At 54.2% G+C, this 19,255-nt stretch overlaps 1 long non-coding RNA gene across 1 annotated transcript in view; it reads right to left on the bottom strand.

Annotated features, from left to right (window-relative positions):
* Positions 1–19,255, bottom strand: part of LOC142472097 (uncharacterized) — a 72,414-nt gene that overhangs the window by 32,615 nt on the left and 20,544 nt on the right. The window lies entirely within an intron of this gene.

Genomic DNA, 19,255 nt, shown 5'->3' with positions numbered 1-19,255 from the left:
CCATGCTGCTCCAGGTCGCCTGGGTCCGGAAAGAGCTGGCAGGCCCTGTGGAAGCCTGGGAACAAGGAGACGGGTGAACCGGAATGCCAGTCCGATGGTACCGGGCAAGGTAGTGAGAAGTTGCGGGTCGTAGCCCCGCGTCGGCCGATAGCGTTTCCCTATGCCCAACCCCCGGCCATAGTTAAGACACCTGTCCCTGTCACTTCCTCATCTGGGTCCCAGTCTAGCCAAGGGTTGTCTGGAGAGTCACGGGCCACTTCCGAGGAACGGACTGGGAAGAACCTGGACTGGGGTGATTGTTTCACATCCGATGAGGGATCGGGGAGGGAAATGTATAGGAGAAAGGAATCGATATGTACCAGTGAGAGCAACAGTATAGATGTGAAATGCCGGCCTAAATGCCTAGGATTGAATTCTAGGTTGACGGGTACGTCAGGGATATCGTCTGGGGGAGAGCCAGAAGATAGTGAGGGTACGGTGGCAGTGCCAGAGGGCGTTAGAGAGAGAGAGACCCGGTGGTGGGCACCGAAGTTCGAGGGGTATGAGGCCTGGTTGGACCGTACGAGGTTCATACTAAGGAGGGACGGTATAGTGGATTACTGGTGGGGTGTAGGGGAGTTCACGGAGGAGGAACGGTTGGAGGAGCTTAGGTTGAGATGGCACGATATCCACTCAGGGGTAGTGGATCTCCGAGGGTCGGCCATATTTAGGGACCCAGCAGAACCGGACGAGCCATTGTCATGGGTGCTGCCAGGCAGGTCAGGAAATAAGAAGTTAATCCATACCAGTAGGGCGGAATGGGCCATAGTAACGAAGTACAAAAAGTCCCATGGATTGGAGTACCCTTACGTGCCAGAACCCTTGATGCAGGAGATCGAGGATGGGAGTGATGCGTTGCTAAGAGAAACAATAGAGGACTACATTATGAGTAAGTCTGGGGGGTATGTAGGGTTTAAGACTGAGGAGAGGATCACACAGCTGATGAGGGTGTGAAGTATTGGGTGCAATATTTACATGCACCGGATAGAGTACAGGCCAGAGAGTGGGCCGCCTAGAGAGCATGGTGTGACAGTTAGGGATATAGCCGGTAGGGAGGTGCAGAAGCCAGACCCTAGGCACTACTATTAGGTAGTAGATGGGGATTCTCCTTAGGAGCAGTGCGGTCTGCCGGTCAGCAGGCACTGTATGTGATTATGTTATCGTACAAGAACTGTATAATGTATTTTTATATTATATGAATGTTGGTTATGTTTTGCAGTGCTGCCTGGAAGAAGGTTCTGCAAATTTAGATTCCAGCCGGGCCGTTGGGGTTCACCAGGGGGAGAATGTAGCCATGTCTAAAAATGGTATACAGTTCTTTCTCATGCTGGCAGTAAAACCTGGTAAGTATGCAGGATTGCCAGCATCAATCATGGAGGTTTGCCCTCACACCCTGGTGAGGTGTCAAATGTACACAAGGGGAGTGGTAACATACTCTGTGTCCACTATTAGTGACACAAGAGTTGTGGCTGTTTTCTGAGTCTATATAAGACACAGTACTGCCAAAAGTTAGTGGTTAATCAAGTTAGGGACCTGTTATGGTCCAGTTCTGGAGGTCTGCAGCAGTTAAGGTTGTCAGATATACTAAATAGGATCTACACTGTGATCAGGGACCTGACACAGGTGGTGATCTCCCTAAGGGGAGAGGTGACCCAACTCCATTAGGAGGGAAGGACCTTCTGAAGGGATGTGCAGCAAAGAAATGAGCAGCTAAGAATGACCGCTGTGAGGGGCAGGCTGCTAAAGATGTCAATAAAGATGCCCAGATTCAACAGACCCTTGCTGTGTATGTGTGGAGTCATTGCACAGAAGGAGGCACCACAGAGGAGGTCCTCATCAGTTACATCCCCCTGCGGACGCAGAGATCCTGATGAGGTGGTGGCGCTGCATCAGATGTGAGTAGGACTCAATCCCCAACTACCTCAGATGCCTGTCTTGCTGATATCCCCATACCAACCCAGGGGGAGACTCAGGAGTCCTGTTCGCCAGCAGGTGCACCACACAGCATACATATATGTAATGGGGCCAGTAGACCACAGGGGCCAATGTGAGATTGGGTGGGGGCCCGTAAAACCGTTACACATGGATACATAGTAGATGAGGTTGAAAAAAAGACATGGTCTATCAAGTTCAACCTATGTCAAATTAAGATGACAGATACTTATCCTATATTTGTACTTACAGTCTATTGATCCAGAGGACGGCAAACAAACAACCCCAGTGAAATATCATCTATTGATATCTCATAAGGGGGAAAATAAATTCCTTCCTGACTCCAAGAATTGGCAATCAGATTTATCCCCGGATCAACAGTCTTCCCATGTTTACTTATGAGGTACTGTATGTCCCTGTATACCTTTCTTTTTTTAAAAGATGTTCAACCTTTTTAGAAATTGTTGAAAATCAAGAGAAAACAATACCAGTTTACATTCATTTAAAGCAGCAATATTACCCCCCCCCTTTTTTCTCTTTTTTTCTAATTTGTATATATGTAACATCCTATCCTCCTCCCCCGTAAGGGAAGTTGGAATGCTACGTACATTATGTTGCTAACCTGCAGGCTCACAGAAGGCCTGGGCCTCCCCTCATAGTAAGCTGGGGGGTGTGAGGTGCAGCGCCTCCACCTGTGGGGATCCCAGCGTAGGCGGGATGACCCCTCACGGGAACATATACAGCAAATAACCACAACACACAACAGTGATAAGCAATACTCTTTATCAGAGGGGTCCTAGCAAATACACAGGCATAACTCTGTACAGCAATCCTTACAGGGTCAACAGAATACATATGTAACGGGTTTTGTGGCCCGGCCTGACCCACCCAATCTCACATTGGCCCCTGTGGTCTAACCGGACCCCATTACAGTGTAGATATGCCTGATGGTGCTCTTGTTGGCTACAGGACTCCTGAGTCTCCCGCATGATGGTGTGTGGGGAGAACCCGTCCAGACAGGCAGCTGAGGTAGTGTGCTGAGTCTCACCTAGTTCCAGTGCAGCGCCTCCACCTCACCAGGGTCCCTGCGTCCGCAAGGGGATGATCCTGGCGAGGAACTCCTCCGTGGTGCTCCTCTCTGTACACTCATTCCAGATAGATACACGAGAGGGTTTCTGGCTGAACTCATCTTTATTGACACGGCAGGGCAGCTGCCCTCCACAAGGAGTATCTTCAGCCGCTCATCTCGCCAGTGCTCCCTTTTGATAGGTATATCACCTAGATCAGGGATTCACTATTCCCGCAGGAATCACTGTCCTGTGCCAGGTCCCTGGACACAGCCTCCCATGGAGTTACTATATCATAACTGACAGAACTCTTCCTCAACTGGACTTGAACTAGACAGCAACTCAGGTAGAACTTTCCAGCAACTCCCACTTTAGAACACAGTGCTGTGCCTTATGTAAGCTTCTGAGGCTGACACACCTCTGACATCACTAACCATGGAGTCAGAGCATGTGACCAGTCCCAGCCATACACAGAGCACCCCACCAGGGTGTGAGGGAAAACCTCCATGATTACTGCTGGCATGCCCACACTTACCAGGCCTTACTGCCAACAGGAGAGATGACTGTAGGCATTTTACATGACCGCTACATTCTCCCCCTGGTGAATCCCATCGTCCTCGCTGGGACCTAAATTTGTATACCTCTTTCCAGGAAGCACTGTAACGGAAAACATAATTAACATCACACAAATTTCCTCATAATGTAGTACACATGAATACAGTCATCCGCCAAGCCCGCCCCGACCAGCAGCCACAGACCCGCGTGATGCGTTAGTACCCCCCTAAAAATAGTGATCTGGGTCGGGTTTCCTCACCTCCCTGTTACCCATATCCAGGACCGTGACATAGTAATGCCTAGGCGATCCTCTCTCTGGCATATAGGTCACCCTATGTTTGTGAACATTTCTCCCTATGCTCCACACTCGCATCAGGGTGTCTATCCTTTCTTCCGCCTTCTTACCTACAATGGCGCTCCCCCTATTGACTAAATACAGCTCTATAGTCTCTTGGAGCCACTTTTCCCTATTGTCCTCAATTTCATCCATCAGGGGCTCCGGAACATAGGGATACTCCAACCCATGGGATTTTTTATATTTGACTATTATAGCCCTCTCCGCCCTACTGACCCTGGTCAGATCAGCATTACCTGCCCTCCCAGGTAACACCCATGATAGGGGCTCATCAGGATCAACTGGATCTGACAGTGTGTCAGGACCCATGGGCGCTATGTCTCTACGCTCCAGCTGGAACCACCTCTTCTGTAATTCCCTGTCCCTCTGCTCGGGTGTAAACTCTCCCTCTTTCCACCAGAAATCCACCACGTCCTCCCGCCGGATGAGGAACCGAGTACGGTCCATCCATGCGGAGTACCCCTCAAATAGTGGAGCCCACCACCGGGTCTCCTTAAAGGGATTAGGCCCTGGTTCCCGGTCGTCGTCAAATGAAAATACCCCTGACGACCTTGTGGATCGCGAGTTGAACCACCTCGAGGACCCCGGAGCCTTTACTGCCGGTTGGGGTGCTGTATCCGCCACCCTCAATTCTCCTCCTCCCCGTGAATCACCTTCCGTAGCTCCACTGAGCTGCCTCTCCCCAGTCCGTTTTTCCTCCCCCCCCAAAGGTATGTCCACAAGTTCCAAGCTGGGCGGTGAACCCGGTGACCGTGTGATAGGGGTAGGGGCATTAGCTAGGGCATGGGGTTGGGTATAGGGGCACGGAACGGGACCCCACGTGGTTACGACCTGCTCCTGGCTGTCCGTAGACTGGTCCAAGGATGATGTCTCACCCTCCTCAGTCCTGAGATCGTCTCTCCAATTTCTGGGCAATACGAGTGGTCGGGGACCTTCCCCCAATCGCCGAAGCGTCGCTGCTTCCCCTTCCTGGGTTCCGCCGTCGCCACCGGAAGTGACGTCCTCCCCGGAACCGGAAGCGTCGCCATCTTGCGTGGGACCCCCATGCGGGATCTCTTCTTCCACGACGACATCCGGTTGCTCCGCCGTCGCCACCGGAAGTGATGCCGTTCCTCCACGTGCGCCTGAGGCCTGGCGCGGCCCTTCCAGCTCTATGCCGTCTGCTGCAACCAGGTAAGTAATAGCGCTGCTTGGCTTACCCGTCCGCAGGGGTGTAGGCGTCTCTCTCCCATCTCCGCCATGTCCTGGGGTGGCAGGACTCCGTCGGTCGGATCGCCGATCTGCAGGGGACGTCCGGTCACTCACCCCACGGGGCGTCGTTCTTCCCGTCTGTCTTTGCCGCTCCGTTTTTGCTACCGCCAGCTCACGGAGGTCCTCATCAGAGTAGTCCCCTCGCCCCGACCTAGGGGTCTCGGGGCGGGGTGAAAGTCTCTTTGCCCCTGTCGCGGGGTTTAATCCAGCCGCCTCAATGGCCAGTGACCCAGCCGACTTGACCGGCTCCAGTCCCCTGTCTCCGGGACTCGCGCGGTTGATCCACAGCGCGCCCGGGGACTCAGCAGAGCGCCGTGTCACATCCACCGGGGGGTCAGCAGGCTGTATTGGGATGAACGTGGGCATAGGCCACAGATACAAAGTCCCGCAATGAGAGCAACGTGCCACCGTATTCACAGTACCTCCGGGCAGCCCGCATTGTAGGCAGAGCCCGACCACCGTCTCTGTATTGGCCACCCTCACCACCAGCACCCCGCCGGGCACTGAGTAGGGCTGGGTGGAGACCATAGTGCCCACAGTGGAGGAGCAGGCCATTCTTTGTACAGGAGTCACTTCCTGTACAGGTCTCTCCTTCTCTGTGGTTCCACGCAACTGACTGGTGGAAGTTGCTGGATCCGCCACTCCCTGCTTCGGCTCCTCCCTTCTCTGACAGAGTTGGAACCCGCCCCCAGGGGTTGCAATAATGGGCGGGTCCCACAGGGGAATATCATGCCCCTTAATTAAGGCCGCACCTCTCTCAATCCTGGTGGGCGCGGTCTGCGTTTTCGCGCCAATTTCCCCACAAGGGTGGGGGTCTTTTCCCGCGGCTAGTTCCCGCCTTCTCCTGGCAGCCGCCCTCTGTGCAAGATAACCATCCTTTTTGCACGGCTCTTCCACGGCCGGAACTACTTTTTGTAGTGGCGCCGTCTGGATATCAGTCCCTGGGCCCAGTGGGTGCATTCCCACAGGCCATAGTTGAAAGTCACTCCCCCTGGTAGAAATCAGGGGAGGGTCCCATAAACTCAACGGTTGACTCAGCACAGGGGCTGAATTAGTCACTGTCCATCCCGGCGCAGCCATAGCTTTCGCGCCATGCCCCCCATCAGGGCGGGGCTCTGCTGTTCGCGCCATTCCCGGCCAGCTCTGTGCAAGTCCTGCAGCAGCCATTTTTCCGGCGCCTGGCCCATGCGGTTTCCCTAGCAAGCGGGAACCGCCATTTTGGTTGGTTTTGGCGCCCAAAAAGTCCATCCGTTCGCTCTCCTCACGGGGTTCTCCCCCAATTATAACAATTTCTTCACACTCTTCAAGGGTGGCCCCTCGCTGTCCCATACAGGATAAAAACGGGGCAGCCATAGCCTTCGCTCCGCTCCAGAGCAGCCTCGTTAAGGACAATTCAGCGACAGTCTGCTCTTCAGTGGGTTGCACGCCACGGGTGCCCTCCCCATCAGCCTCTGTCCGCCATTTTACGTTCTCCGCACCACGCGGATCCTCCACTCTCTCATAACAGTTGTCGTACATGAGGCTCCACTCTGCGGGGCAGCCACCACACCGGTACAATAAAGATTAGCTCAGATGCACCACCACATGTGTACCTTATCTAGGTGTGACCCAGTGTTGCACTACCTCAGGCTAGGCTCACTCTCTCAGTGTCTGCTGTGGCTCCTTCCTCCCAGTCTGTGCTCCCTACGGTGAGTGTCTGGAATGGGCTAGGTACTCTGGCTTTTGCCATGCAGTACTTGGGGCGTCTACCTGTCTTGGTCAGCCTAGCGCAGACCCTCTCCAGGACTCCTGACCAAGTTAACAGGCTATCCCTTCTGGCATCCTACCAACTAGCACTGCCTCAAGGTGACTCGGTCAGCTATAGCCCCGCTCCAAACCCCTCACTCCTTTCAGGCCCCTAGGTTGTCCCTGCGAACTGACAATATCCCGTCAGCCCCCTGACCACCCCTAGGTCCGTCCCTACGCAGCACAAAGTGGCAGCAGACACTCTCCCTGTTTCCAAGTGACCTAGCTAAAAGCCTGTCCTGATGACAGATCTGATCTCAGCAGCTCGCCTCCAAATGTAACGGGTTTTGTGGCCCGGCCTGACCCACCCAATCTCACATTGGCCCCTGTGGTCTAACCGGACCCCATTACAGTGTAGATATGCCTGATGGTGCACCTGTTGGCTACAGGACTCCTGAGTCTCCCGCATGATGGTGTGTGGGGAGAACCCGTCCAGACAGGCAGCTGAGGTAGTGTGCTGAGTCTCACCTAGTTCCAGTGCAGCGCCTCCACCTCACCAGGGTCCCTGCGTCCGCAAGGGGATGATCCTGGCGAGGAACTCCTCCGTGGTGCTCCTCTCTGTACACTCATTCCAGATAGATACACGAGAGGGTTTCTGGCTGAACTCATCTTTATTGACACGGCAGGGCAGCTGCCCTCCACAAGGAGTATCTTCAGCCGCTCATCTCGCCAGTGCTCCCTTTTGATAGGTATATCACCTAGATCAGGGATTCACTATTCCCGCAGGAATCACTGTCCTGTGCCAGGTCCCTGGACACAGCCTCCCATGGAGTTACTATATCATAACTGACAGAACTCTTCCTCAACTGGACTTGAACTAGACAGCAACTCAGGTAGAACTTTCCAGCAACTCCCACTTTAGAACACAGTGCTGTGCCTTATGTAAGCTTCTGAGGCTGACACACCTCTGACATCACTAACCATGGAGTCAGAGCATGTGACCAGTCCCAGCCATACACAGAGCACCCCACCAGGGTGTGAGGGAAAACCTCCATGATTACTGCTGGCATGCCCACACTTACCAGGCCTTACTGCCAACAGGAGAGATGACTGTAGGCATTTTACATGACCGCTACATTCTCCCCCTGGTGAATCCCATCGTCCTCGCTGGGACCTAAATTTGTATACCTCTTTCCAGGAAGCACTGTAACGGAAAACATAATTAACATCACACAAATTTCCTCATAATGTAGTACACATGAATACAGTCATCCGCCAAGCCCGCCCCGACCAGCAGCCACAGACCCGCGTGATGCGTTAGTACCCCCCTAAAAATAGTGATCTGGGTCGGGTTTCCTCACCTCCCTGTTACCCATATCCAGGACCGTGACATAGTAATGCCTAGGCGATCCTCTCTCTGGCATATAGGTCACCCTATGTTTGTGAACATTTCTCCCTATGCTCCACACTCGCATCAGGGTGTCTATCCTTTCTTCCGCCTTCTTACCTACAATGGCGCTCCCCCTATTGACTAAATACAGCTCTATAGTCTCTTGGAGCCACTTTTCCCTATTGTCCTCAATTTCATCCATCAGGGGCTCCGGAACATAGGGATACTCCAACCCATGGGATTTTTTATATTTGACTATTATAGCCCTCTCCGCCCTACTGACCCTGGTCAGATCAGCATTACCTGCCCTCCCAGGTAACACCCATGATAGGGGCTCATCAGGATCAACTGGATCTGACAGTGTGTCAGGACCCATGGGCGCTATGTCTCTACGCTCCAGCTGGAACCACCTCTTCTGTAATTCCCTGTCCCTCTGCTCGGGTGTAAACTCTCCCTCTTTCCACCAGAAATCCACCACGTCCTCCCGCCGGATGAGGAACCGAGTACGGTCCATCCATGCGGAGTACCCCTCAAATAGTGGAGCCCACCACCGGGTCTCCTTAAAGGGATTAGGCCCTGGTTCCCGGTCGTCGTCAAATGAAAATACCCCTGACGACCTTGTGGATCGCGAGTTGAACCACCTCGAGGACCCCGGAGCCTTTACTGCCGGTTGGGGTGCTGTATCCGCCACCCTCAATTCTCCTCCTCCCCGTGAATCACCTTCCGTAGCTCCACTGAGCTGCCTCTCCCCAGTCCGTTTTTCCTCCCCCCCCAAAGGTATGTCCACAAGTTCCAAGCTGGGCGGTGAACCCGGTGACCGTGTGATAGGGGTAGGGGCATTAGCTAGGGCATGGGGTTGGGTATAGGGGCACGGAACGGGACCCCACGTGGTTACGACCTGCTCCTGGCTGTCCGTAGACTGGTCCAAGGATGATGTCTCACCCTCCTCAGTCCTGAGATCGTCTCTCCAATTTCTGGGCAATACGAGTGGTCGGGGACCTTCCCCCAATCGCCGAAGCGTCGCTGCTTCCCCTTCCTGGGTTCCGCCGTCGCCACCGGAAGTGACGTCCTCCCCGGAACCGGAAGCGTCGCCATCTTGCGTGGGACCCCCATGCGGGATCTCTTCTTCCACGACGACATCCGGTTGCTCCGCCGTCGCCACCGGAAGTGATGCCGTTCCTCCACGTGCGCCTGAGGCCTGGCGCGGCCCTTCCAGCTCTATGCCGTCTGCTGCAACCAGGTAAGTAATAGCGCTGCTTGGCTTACCCGTCCGCAGGGGTGTAGGCGTCTCTCTCCCATCTCCGCCATGTCCTGGGGTGGCAGGACTCCGTCGGTCGGATCGCCGATCTGCAGGGGACGTCCGGTCACTCACCCCACGGGGCGTCGTTCTTCCCGTCTGTCTTTGCCGCTCCGTTTTTGCTACCGCCAGCTCACGGAGGTCCTCATCAGAGTAGTCCCCTCGCCCCGACCTAGGGGTCTCGGGGCGGGGTGAAAGTCTCTTTGCCCCTGTCGCGGGGTTTAATCCAGCCGCCTCAATGGCCAGTGACCCAGCCGACTTGACCGGCTCCAGTCCCCTGTCTCCGGGACTCGCGCGGTTGATCCACAGCGCGCCCGGGGACTCAGCAGAGCGCCGTGTCACATCCACCGGGGGGTCAGCAGGCTGTATTGGGATGAACGTGGGCATAGGCCACAGATACAAAGTCCCGCAATGAGAGCAACGTGCCACCGTATTCACAGTACCTCCGGGCAGCCCGCATTGTAGGCAGAGCCCGACCACCGTCTCTGTATTGGCCACCCTCACCACCAGCACCCCGCCGGGCACTGAGTAGGGCTGGGTGGAGACCATAGTGCCCACAGTGGAGGAGCAGGCCATTCTTTGTACAGGAGTCACTTCCTGTACAGGTCTCTCCTTCTCTGTGGTTCCACGCAACTGACTGGTGGAAGTTGCTGGATCCGCCACTCCCTGCTTCGGCTCCTCCCTTCTCTGACAGAGTTGGAACCCGCCCCCAGGGGTTGCAATAATGGGCGGGTCCCACAGGGGAATATCATGCCCCTTAATTAAGGCCGCACCTCTCTCAATCCTGGTGGGCGCGGTCTGCGTTTTCGCGCCAATTTCTCCACAAGGGTGGGGGTCTTTTCCCGCGGCTAGTTCCCGCCTTCTCCTGGCAGCCGCCCTCTGTGCAAGATAACCATCCTTTTTGCACGGCTCTTCCACGGCCGGAACTACTTTTTGTAGTGGCGCCGTCTGGATATCAGTCCCTGGGCCCAGTGGGTGCATTCCCACAGGCCATAGTTGAAAGTCACTCCCCCTGGTAGAAATCAGGGGAGGGTCCCATAAACTCAACGGTTGACTCAGCACAGGGGCTGAATTAGTCACTGTCCATCCCGGCGCAGCCATAGCTTTCGCGCCATGCCCCCCATCAGGGCGGGGCTCTGCTGTTCGCGCCATTCCCGGCCAGCTCTGTGCAAGTCCTGCAGCAGCCATTTTTCCGGCGCCTGGCCCATGCGGTTTCCCTAGCAAGCGGGAACCGCCATTTTGGTTGGTTTTGGCGCCCAAAAAGTCCATCCGTTCGCTCTCCTCACGGGGTTCTCCCCCAATTATAACAATTTCTTCACACTCTTCAAGGGTGGCCCCTCGCTGTCCCATACAGGATAAAAACGGGGCAGCCATAGCCTTCGCTCCGCTCCAGAGCAGCCTCGTTAAGGACAATTCAGCGACAGTCTGCTCTTCAGTGGGTTGCACGCCACGGGTGCCCTCCCCATCAGCCTCTGTCCGCCATTTTACGTTCTCCGCACCACGCGGATCCTCCACTCTCTCATAACAGTTGTCGTACATGAGGCTCCACTCTGCGGGGCAGCCACCACACCGGTACAATAAAGATTAGCTCAGATGCACCACCACATGTGTACCTTATCTAGGTGTGACCCAGTGTTGCACTACCTCAGGCTAGGCTCACTCTCTCAGTGTCTGCTGTGGCTCCTTCCTCCCAGTCTGTGCTCCCTACGGTGAGTGTCTGGAATGGGCTAGGTACTCTGGCTTTTGCCATGCAGTACTTGGGGCGTCTACCTGTCTTGGTCAGCCTAGCGCAGACCCTCTCCAGGACTCCTGACCAAGTTAACAGGCTATCCCTTCTGGCATCCTACCAACTAGCACTGCCTCAAGGTGACTCGGTCAGCTATAGCCCCGCTCCAAACCCCTCACTCCTTTCAGGCCCCTAGGTTGTCCCTGCGAACTGACAATATCCCGTCAGCCCCCTGACCACCCCTAGGTCCGTCCCTACGCAGCACAAAGTGGCAGCAGACACTCTCCCTGTTTCCAAGTGACCTAGCTAAAAGCCTGTCCTGATGACAGATCTGATCTCAGCAGCTCGCCTCCAAATGTAACGGGTTTTGTGGCCCGGCCTGACCCACCCAATCTCACATTGGCCCCTGTGGTCTAACCGGACCCCATTACAGTGTAGATATGCCTGATGGTGCACCTGTTGGCTACAGGACTCCTGAGTCTCCCGCATGATGGTGTGTGGGGAGAACCCGTCCAGACAGGCAGCTGAGGTAGTGTGCTGAGTCTCACCTAGTTCCAGTGCAGCGCCTCCACCTCACCAGGGTCCCTGCGTCCGCAAGGGGATGATCCTGGCGAGGAACTCCTCCGTGGTGCTCCTCTCTGTACACTCATTCCAGATAGATACACGAGAGGGTTTCTGGCTGAACTCATCTTTATTGACACGGCAGGGCAGCTGCCCTCCACAAGGAGTATCTTCAGCCGCTCATCTCGCCAGTGCTCCCTTTTGATAGGTATATCACCTAGATCAGGGATTCACTATTCCCGCAGGAATCACTGTCCTGTGCCAGGTCCCTGGACACAGCCTCCCATGGAGTTACTATATCATAACTGACAGAACTCTTCCTCAACTGGACTTGAACTAGACAGCAACTCAGGTAGAACTTTCCAGCAACTCCCACTTTAGAACACAGTGCTGTGCCTTATGTAAGCTTCTGAGGCTGACACACCTCTGACATCACTAACCATGGAGTCAGAGCATGTGACCAGTCCCAGCCATACACAGAGCACCCCACCAGGGTGTGAGGGAAAACCTCCATGATTACTGCTGGCATGCCCACACTTACCAGGCCTTACTGCCAACAGGAGAGATGACTGTAGGCATTTTACATGACCGCTACATTCTCCCCCTGGTGAATCCCATCGTCCTCGCTGGGACCTAAATTTGTATACCTCTTTCCAGGAAGCACTGTAACGGAAAACATAATTAACATCACACAAATTTCCTCATAATGTAGTACACATGAATACAGTCATCCGCCAAGCCCGCCCCGACCAGCAGCCACAGACCCGCGTGATGCGTTAGTACCCCCCTAAAAATAGTGATCTGGGTCGGGTTTCCTCACCTCCCTGTTACCCATATCCAGGACCGTGACATAGTAATGCCTAGGCGATCCTCTCTCTGGCATATAGGTCACCCTATGTTTGTGAACATTTCTCCCTATGCTCCACACTCGCATCAGGGTGTCTATCCTTTCTTCCGCCTTCTTACCTACAATGGCGCTCCCCCTATTGACTAAATACAGCTCTATAGTCTCTTGGAGCCACTTTTCCCTATTGTCCTCAATTTCATCCATCAGGGGCTCCGGAACATAGGGATACTCCAACCCATGGGATTTTTTATATTTGACTATTATAGCCCTCTCCGCCCTACTGACCCTGGTCAGATCAGCATTACCTGCCCTCCCAGGTAACACCCATGATAGGGGCTCATCAGGATCAACTGGATCTGACAGTGTGTCAGGACCCATGGGCGCTATGTCTCTACGCTCCAGCTGGAACCACCTCTTCTGTAATTCCCTGTCCCTCTGCTCGGGTGTAAACTCTCCCTCTTTCCACCAGAAATCCACCACGTCCTCCCGCCGGATGAGGAACCGAGTACGGTCCATCCATGCGGAGTACCCCTCAAATAGTGGAGCCCACCACCGGGTCTCCTTAAAGGGATTAGGCCCTGGTTCCCGGTCGTCGTCAAATGAAAATACCCCTGACGACCTTGTGGATCGCGAGTTGAACCACCTCGAGGACCCCGGAGCCTTTACTGCCGGTTGGGGTGCTGTATCCGCCACCCTCAATTCTCCTCCTCCCCGTGAATCACCTTCCGTAGCTCCACTGAGCTGCCTCTCCCCAGTCCGTTTTTCCTCCCCCCCCAAAGGTATGTCCACAAGTTCCAAGCTGGGCGGTGAACCCGGTGACCGTGTGATAGGGGTAGGGGCATTAGCTAGGGCATGGGGTTGGGTATAGGGGCACGGAACGGGACCCCACGTGGTTACGACCTGCTCCTGGCTGTCCGTAGACTGGTCCAAGGATGATGTCTCACCCTCCTCAGTCCTGAGATCGTCTCTCCAATTTCTGGGCAATACGAGTGGTCGGGGACCTTCCCCCAATCGCCGAAGCGTCGCTGCTTCCCCTTCCTGGGTTCCGCCGTCGCCACCGGAAGTGACGTCCTCCCCGGAACCGGAAGCGTCGCCATCTTGCGTGGGACCCCCATGCGGGATCTCTTCTTCCACGACGACATCCGGTTGCTCCGCCGTCGCCACCGGAAGTGATGCCGTTCCTCCACGTGCGCCTGAGGCCTGGCGCGGCCCTTCCAGCTCTATGCCGTCTGCTGCAACCAGGTAAGTAATAGCGCTGCTTGGCTTACCCGTCCGCAGGGGTGTAGGCGTCTCTCTCCCATCTCCGCCATGTCCTGGGGTGGCAGGACTCCGTCGGTCGGATCGCCGATCTGCAGGGGACGTCCGGTCACTCACCCCACGGGGCGTCGTTCTTCCCGTCTGTCTTTGCCGCTCCGTTTTTGCTACCGCCAGCTCACGGAGGTCCTCATCAGAGTAGTCCCCTCGCCCCGACCTAGGGGTCTCGGGGCGGGGTGAAAGTCTCTTTGCCCCTGTCGCGGGGTTTAATCCAGCCGCCTCAATGGCCAGTGACCCAGCCGACTTGACCGGCTCCAGTCCCCTGTCTCCGGGACTCGCGCGGTTGATCCACAGCGCGCCCGGGGACTCAGCAGAGCGCCGTGTCACATCCACCGGGGGGTCAGCAGGCTGTATTGGGATGAACGTGGGCATAGGCCACAGATACAAAGTCCCGCAATGAGAGCAACGTGCCACCGTATTCACAGTACCTCCGGGCAGCCCGCATTGTAGGCAGAGCCCGACCACCGTCTCTGTATTGGCCACCCTCACCACCAGCACCCCGCCGGGCACTGAGTAGGGCTGGGTGGAGACCATAGTGCCCACAGTGGAGGAGCAGGCCATTCTTTGTACAGGAGTCACTTCCTGTACAGGTCTCTCCTTCTCTGTGGTTCCACGCAACTGACTGGTGGAAGTTGCTGGATCCGCCACTCCCTGCTTCGGCTCCTCCCTTCTCTGACAGAGTTGGAACCCGCCCCCAGGGGTTGCAATAATGGGCGGGTCCCACAGGGGAATATCATGCCCCTTAATTAAGGCCGCACCTCTCTCAATCCTGGTGGGCGCGGTCTGCGTTTTCGCGCCAATTTCCCCACAAGGGTGGGGGTCTTTTCCCGCGGCTAGTTCCCGCCTTCTCCTGGCAGCCGCCCTCTGTGCAAGATAACCATCCTTTTTGCACGGCTCTTCCACGGCCGGAACTACTTTTTGTAGTGGCGCCGTCTGGATATCAGTCCCTGGGCCCAGTGGGTGCATTCCCACAGGCCATAGTTGAAAGTCACTCCCCCTGGTAGAAATCAGGGGAGGGTCCCATAAACTCAACGGTTGACTCAGCACAGGGGCTGAATTAGTCACTGTCCATCCCGGCGCAGCCATAGCTTTCGCGCCATGCCCCCCATCAGGGCGGGGCTCTGCTGTTCGCGCCATTCCCGGCCAGCTCTGTGCAAGTCCTGCAGCAGCCATTTTTCCGGCGCCTGGCCCATGCGGTTTCCCTAGCAAGCGGGAACCGCCATTTTGGTTGGTTTTGGCGCCCAAAAAGTCCATCCGTTCGCTCTCCTCACGGGGTTCTCCCCCAATTATAACAATTTCTTCACACTCTTCAAGGGTGGCCCCTCGCTGTCCCATACAGGATAAAAACGGGGCAGCCATAGCCTTCGCTCCGCTCCAGAGCAGCCTCGTTAAGGACAATTCAGCGACAGTCTGCTCTTCAGTGGGTTGCACGCCACGGGTGCCCTCCCCATCAGCCTCTGTCCGCCATTTTACGTTCTCCGCACCACGCGGATCCTCCACTCTCTCATAACAGTTGTCGTACATGAGGCTCCACTCTGCGGGGCAGCCACCACACCGGTACAATAAAGATTAGCTCAGATGCACCACCACATGTGTACCTTATCTAGGTGTGACCCAGTGTTGCACTACCTCAGGCTAGGCTCACTCTCTCAGTGTCTGCTGTGGCTCCTTCCTCCCAGTCTGTGCTCCCTACGGTGAGTGTCTGGAATGGGCTAGGTACTCTGGCTTTTGCCATGCAGTACTTGGGGCGTCTACCTGTCTTGGTCAGCCTAGCGCAGACCCTCTCCAGGACTCCTGACCAAGTTAACAGGCTATCCCTTCTGGCATCCTACCAACTAGCACTGCCTCAAGGTGACTCGGTCAGCTATAGCCCCGCTCCAAACCCCTCACTCCTTTCAGGCCCCTAGGTTGTCCCTGCGAACTGACAATATCCCGTCAGCCCCCTGACCACCCCTAGGTCCGTCCCTACGCAGCACAAAGTGGCAGCAGACACTCTCCCTGTTTCCAAGTGACCTAGCTAAAAGCCTGTCCTGATGACAGATCTGATCTCAGCAGCTCGCCTCCAAATGTAACGGGTTTTGTGGCCCGGCCTGACCCACCCAATCTCACATTGGCCCCTGTGGTCTAACCGGACCCCATTACAGTGTAGATATGCCTGATGGTGCACCTGTTGGCTACAGGACTCCTGAGTCTCCCGCATGATGGTGTGTGGGGAGAACCCGTCCAGACAGGCAGCTGAGGTAGTGTGCTGAGTCTCACCTAGTTCCAGTGCAGCGCCTCCACCTCACCAGGGTCCCTGCGTCCGCAAGGGGATGATCCTGGCGAGGAACTCCTCCGTGGTGCTCCTCTCTGTACACTCATTCCAGATAGATACACGAGAGGGTTTCTGGCTGAACTCATCTTTATTGACACGGCAGGGCAGCTGCCCTCCACAAGGAGTATCTTCAGCCGCTCATCTCGCCAGTGCTCCCTTTTGATAGGTATATCACCTAGATCAGGGATTCACTATTCCCGCAGGAATCACTGTCCTGTGCCAGGTCCCTGGACACAGCCTCCCATGGAGTTACTATATCATAACTGACAGAACTCTTCCTCAACTGGACTTGAACTAGACAGCAACTCAGGTAGAACTTTCCAGCAACTCCCACTTTAGAACACAGTGCTGTGCCTTATGTAAGCTTCTGAGGCTGACACACCTCTGACATCACTAACCATGGAGTCAGAGCATGTGACCAGTCCCAGCCATACACAGAGCACCCCACCAGGGTGTGAGGGAAAACCTCCATGATTACTGCTGGCATGCCCACACTTACCAGGCCTTACTGCCAACAGGAGAGATGACTGTAGGCATTTTACATGACCGCTACACATATAACATATACTAACAATAATGTACACCCTTTGTGTCCTCCTGGCACTATATTCCTGAGGCACCTTATACAGCCAGATGCCCATCCAGAGTTATACCCAATATGTATGTGAGGGCAGTGCAACCCTCCCCCTTCTAATGGTGGGGCACATTGGTACCTTCCTTGGATAAGGGTATGTAGCTAGGTCTCCCTCTGTGGAGATAGGCCGCCTCCATGTCCCGTGATGCAGGGGCCTCCAAACACAATCCCCTTCCCTTCTTTCTTCCGGTTGGCACGTGTAGATCCTGCAGTCCTGAAGGATTCCTTTCCTGCAGACGGTTCCGCTCCGTGGTTCCTCCACTGTTCAATCTACTGAGGCAAGTACCTGCCTATGGGCCAGCCCTGGAATACTCCGCTACTGGGTATGGTGAACTAACTGGGCCTGTGAGGTCTCACTGTCCTATGCCTGGGCAGCCTAACTGGCTCCACGGTCACAAACTTCCACTCCATGGTCTCCGTCAGTTCTGACATGCGGTCTCCAGAGGATATCCTGTTCCTACAGGATATTCTCTCTCTCTCTAGTCCTTTGGGAGTGCCAACATGGCCGCAGCATCTCCGCTTAAGAGGCTGAGGAGCTGCATCAGCTCCCCCCAGAGGTGCAGAGGACTACCCTGCTACATATGTACATATGTAAAACATGTGACAATGTATAATTGTACATTCTTACTTAAGCTATCGATCGTTTGGTGCTCCTGTTATAAATGTGCAAAAATCCTAATTGGGTGCCTAATATAATGTCTGTCTTTCAGTTTCAATCAATCCTTCAGTCATTGTAACAGAGGAGCTGCAATTTATCCTGATATTACTAAGATGACATTATCTACTGTTGCAGTTTACAGCATAAACTGCTGGGAACAGTGGCAGCAAATTATAACAAACAGGAAAGTGTTGCAAAGATCTTGCAGTGCTTGGGGGGTGGGCTAAAGTCAGCTATAGAAATCAAATGATGCTTTAAATTAATTAAAAATGTCATTAAGGGCTTGACTGAGCCCAATGTGTTGCTCATTGTTTTCTGATGTTGCGTACACCAAATAATCGTAAAGTATCAAGCTGAATTATCCCTGATTATGAACTGATTATGTCACTTCAAAGGTCTTGCAACCCACTTCTTACTTTTGTGACTATTTTTTGCAGTGATGAACCACACTAGCTTGTGGGTAAGTAACTTTGATACTGAGATTACTTGCTATATATATATATATATATATATATATATATATATTTGAGCTGCCTCTTTATTCCATTATTTTTATGTCATATTTTTTTCTCAAAGTCTATAACGATTTAAATATGCAATGTGTTATTGTCATCTCTTTCAGATTTCATAGTTTAAAAGTGGGGTTTTGTCAGGGTCCGCCCTTCGGTACTAACACATCCTGAGGTACTACTATTGCCTCTACCAAGATGGCCAAAACCAGGAAGTGGCTTCTTTTCACCCACAACTCCAAATACAGGAAGTGCCTTCACTCACCCTATTCCAAGATAGCGGATGAGATTGGCTACACCTGGTCTAGGCCTTTATAAGGAAGCCATTTCCATTCAGCCAGAACCTGAGTAATGTCTAATCCCTTCTGGTTGCCTGCCATGAAACTTTATCTGGACATGGAGTCTGCTTGCCTTTCGCCTGGCCTGATCTTAGAACGTGAAACCGACAACACAACTGCAACCTGCCGTGATCTTGGAACATTGCCTTGCCCAGACCTTGGCTTCTGACCAGGACTTGTATCCTTATCAGGACATCCAGCCTCAGCCCTGATGGTCGGCTTCCTGGTCTGATACAAGCATTGTTTATTAAAACAAATGTTTGCGAAAATATGAAAATCCTTAAAGGGTGCAAAGCCCCAAAAAGCTGACCCTAAGCTGACTTTAAAAACATCACCTAGGGACTTCCGGTGACGTCATCCGGCATGGTTGACTGCTGAGAGAGTTCCGGGGACCCGCAATAACAAACGCAATAATTGATAGCTTTCCCCCGAGTTTTCCCTACTTATCCAACCATCATCAGATGGAGGAGCAAAGGGAGAATGCAGGCGAGAGCAAAAAAAAACACAAATCAAGGAGTAGCGAAATATTTCCCCCCCTCACAAAAGAGCCCCGAGGCAAGGGCAGAGATGCAAGATGGCGCTGGCTCACACGGCTCCCCCGCCGAGACGAACAGGCCCTCGCAGCCAAGGGGAGATCCCAACCCAGAGGACCCAATCTCACGATCCTACATGGAGGAACTCATGACGAATATGCACAATAAATTACACACTTCGTTACAAGACGACCTCAAGGCGGTGGTTTC

This window comes from Ascaphus truei, chromosome 1 (genome assembly GCF_040206685.1).
Source record: "Ascaphus truei isolate aAscTru1 chromosome 1, aAscTru1.hap1, whole genome shotgun sequence".
In the NCBI taxonomy this organism is placed as follows: Eukaryota; Metazoa; Chordata; class Amphibia; order Anura; family Ascaphidae; genus Ascaphus; species Ascaphus truei.
This window is presented reverse-complemented; position numbering and strand designations above follow the sequence as displayed.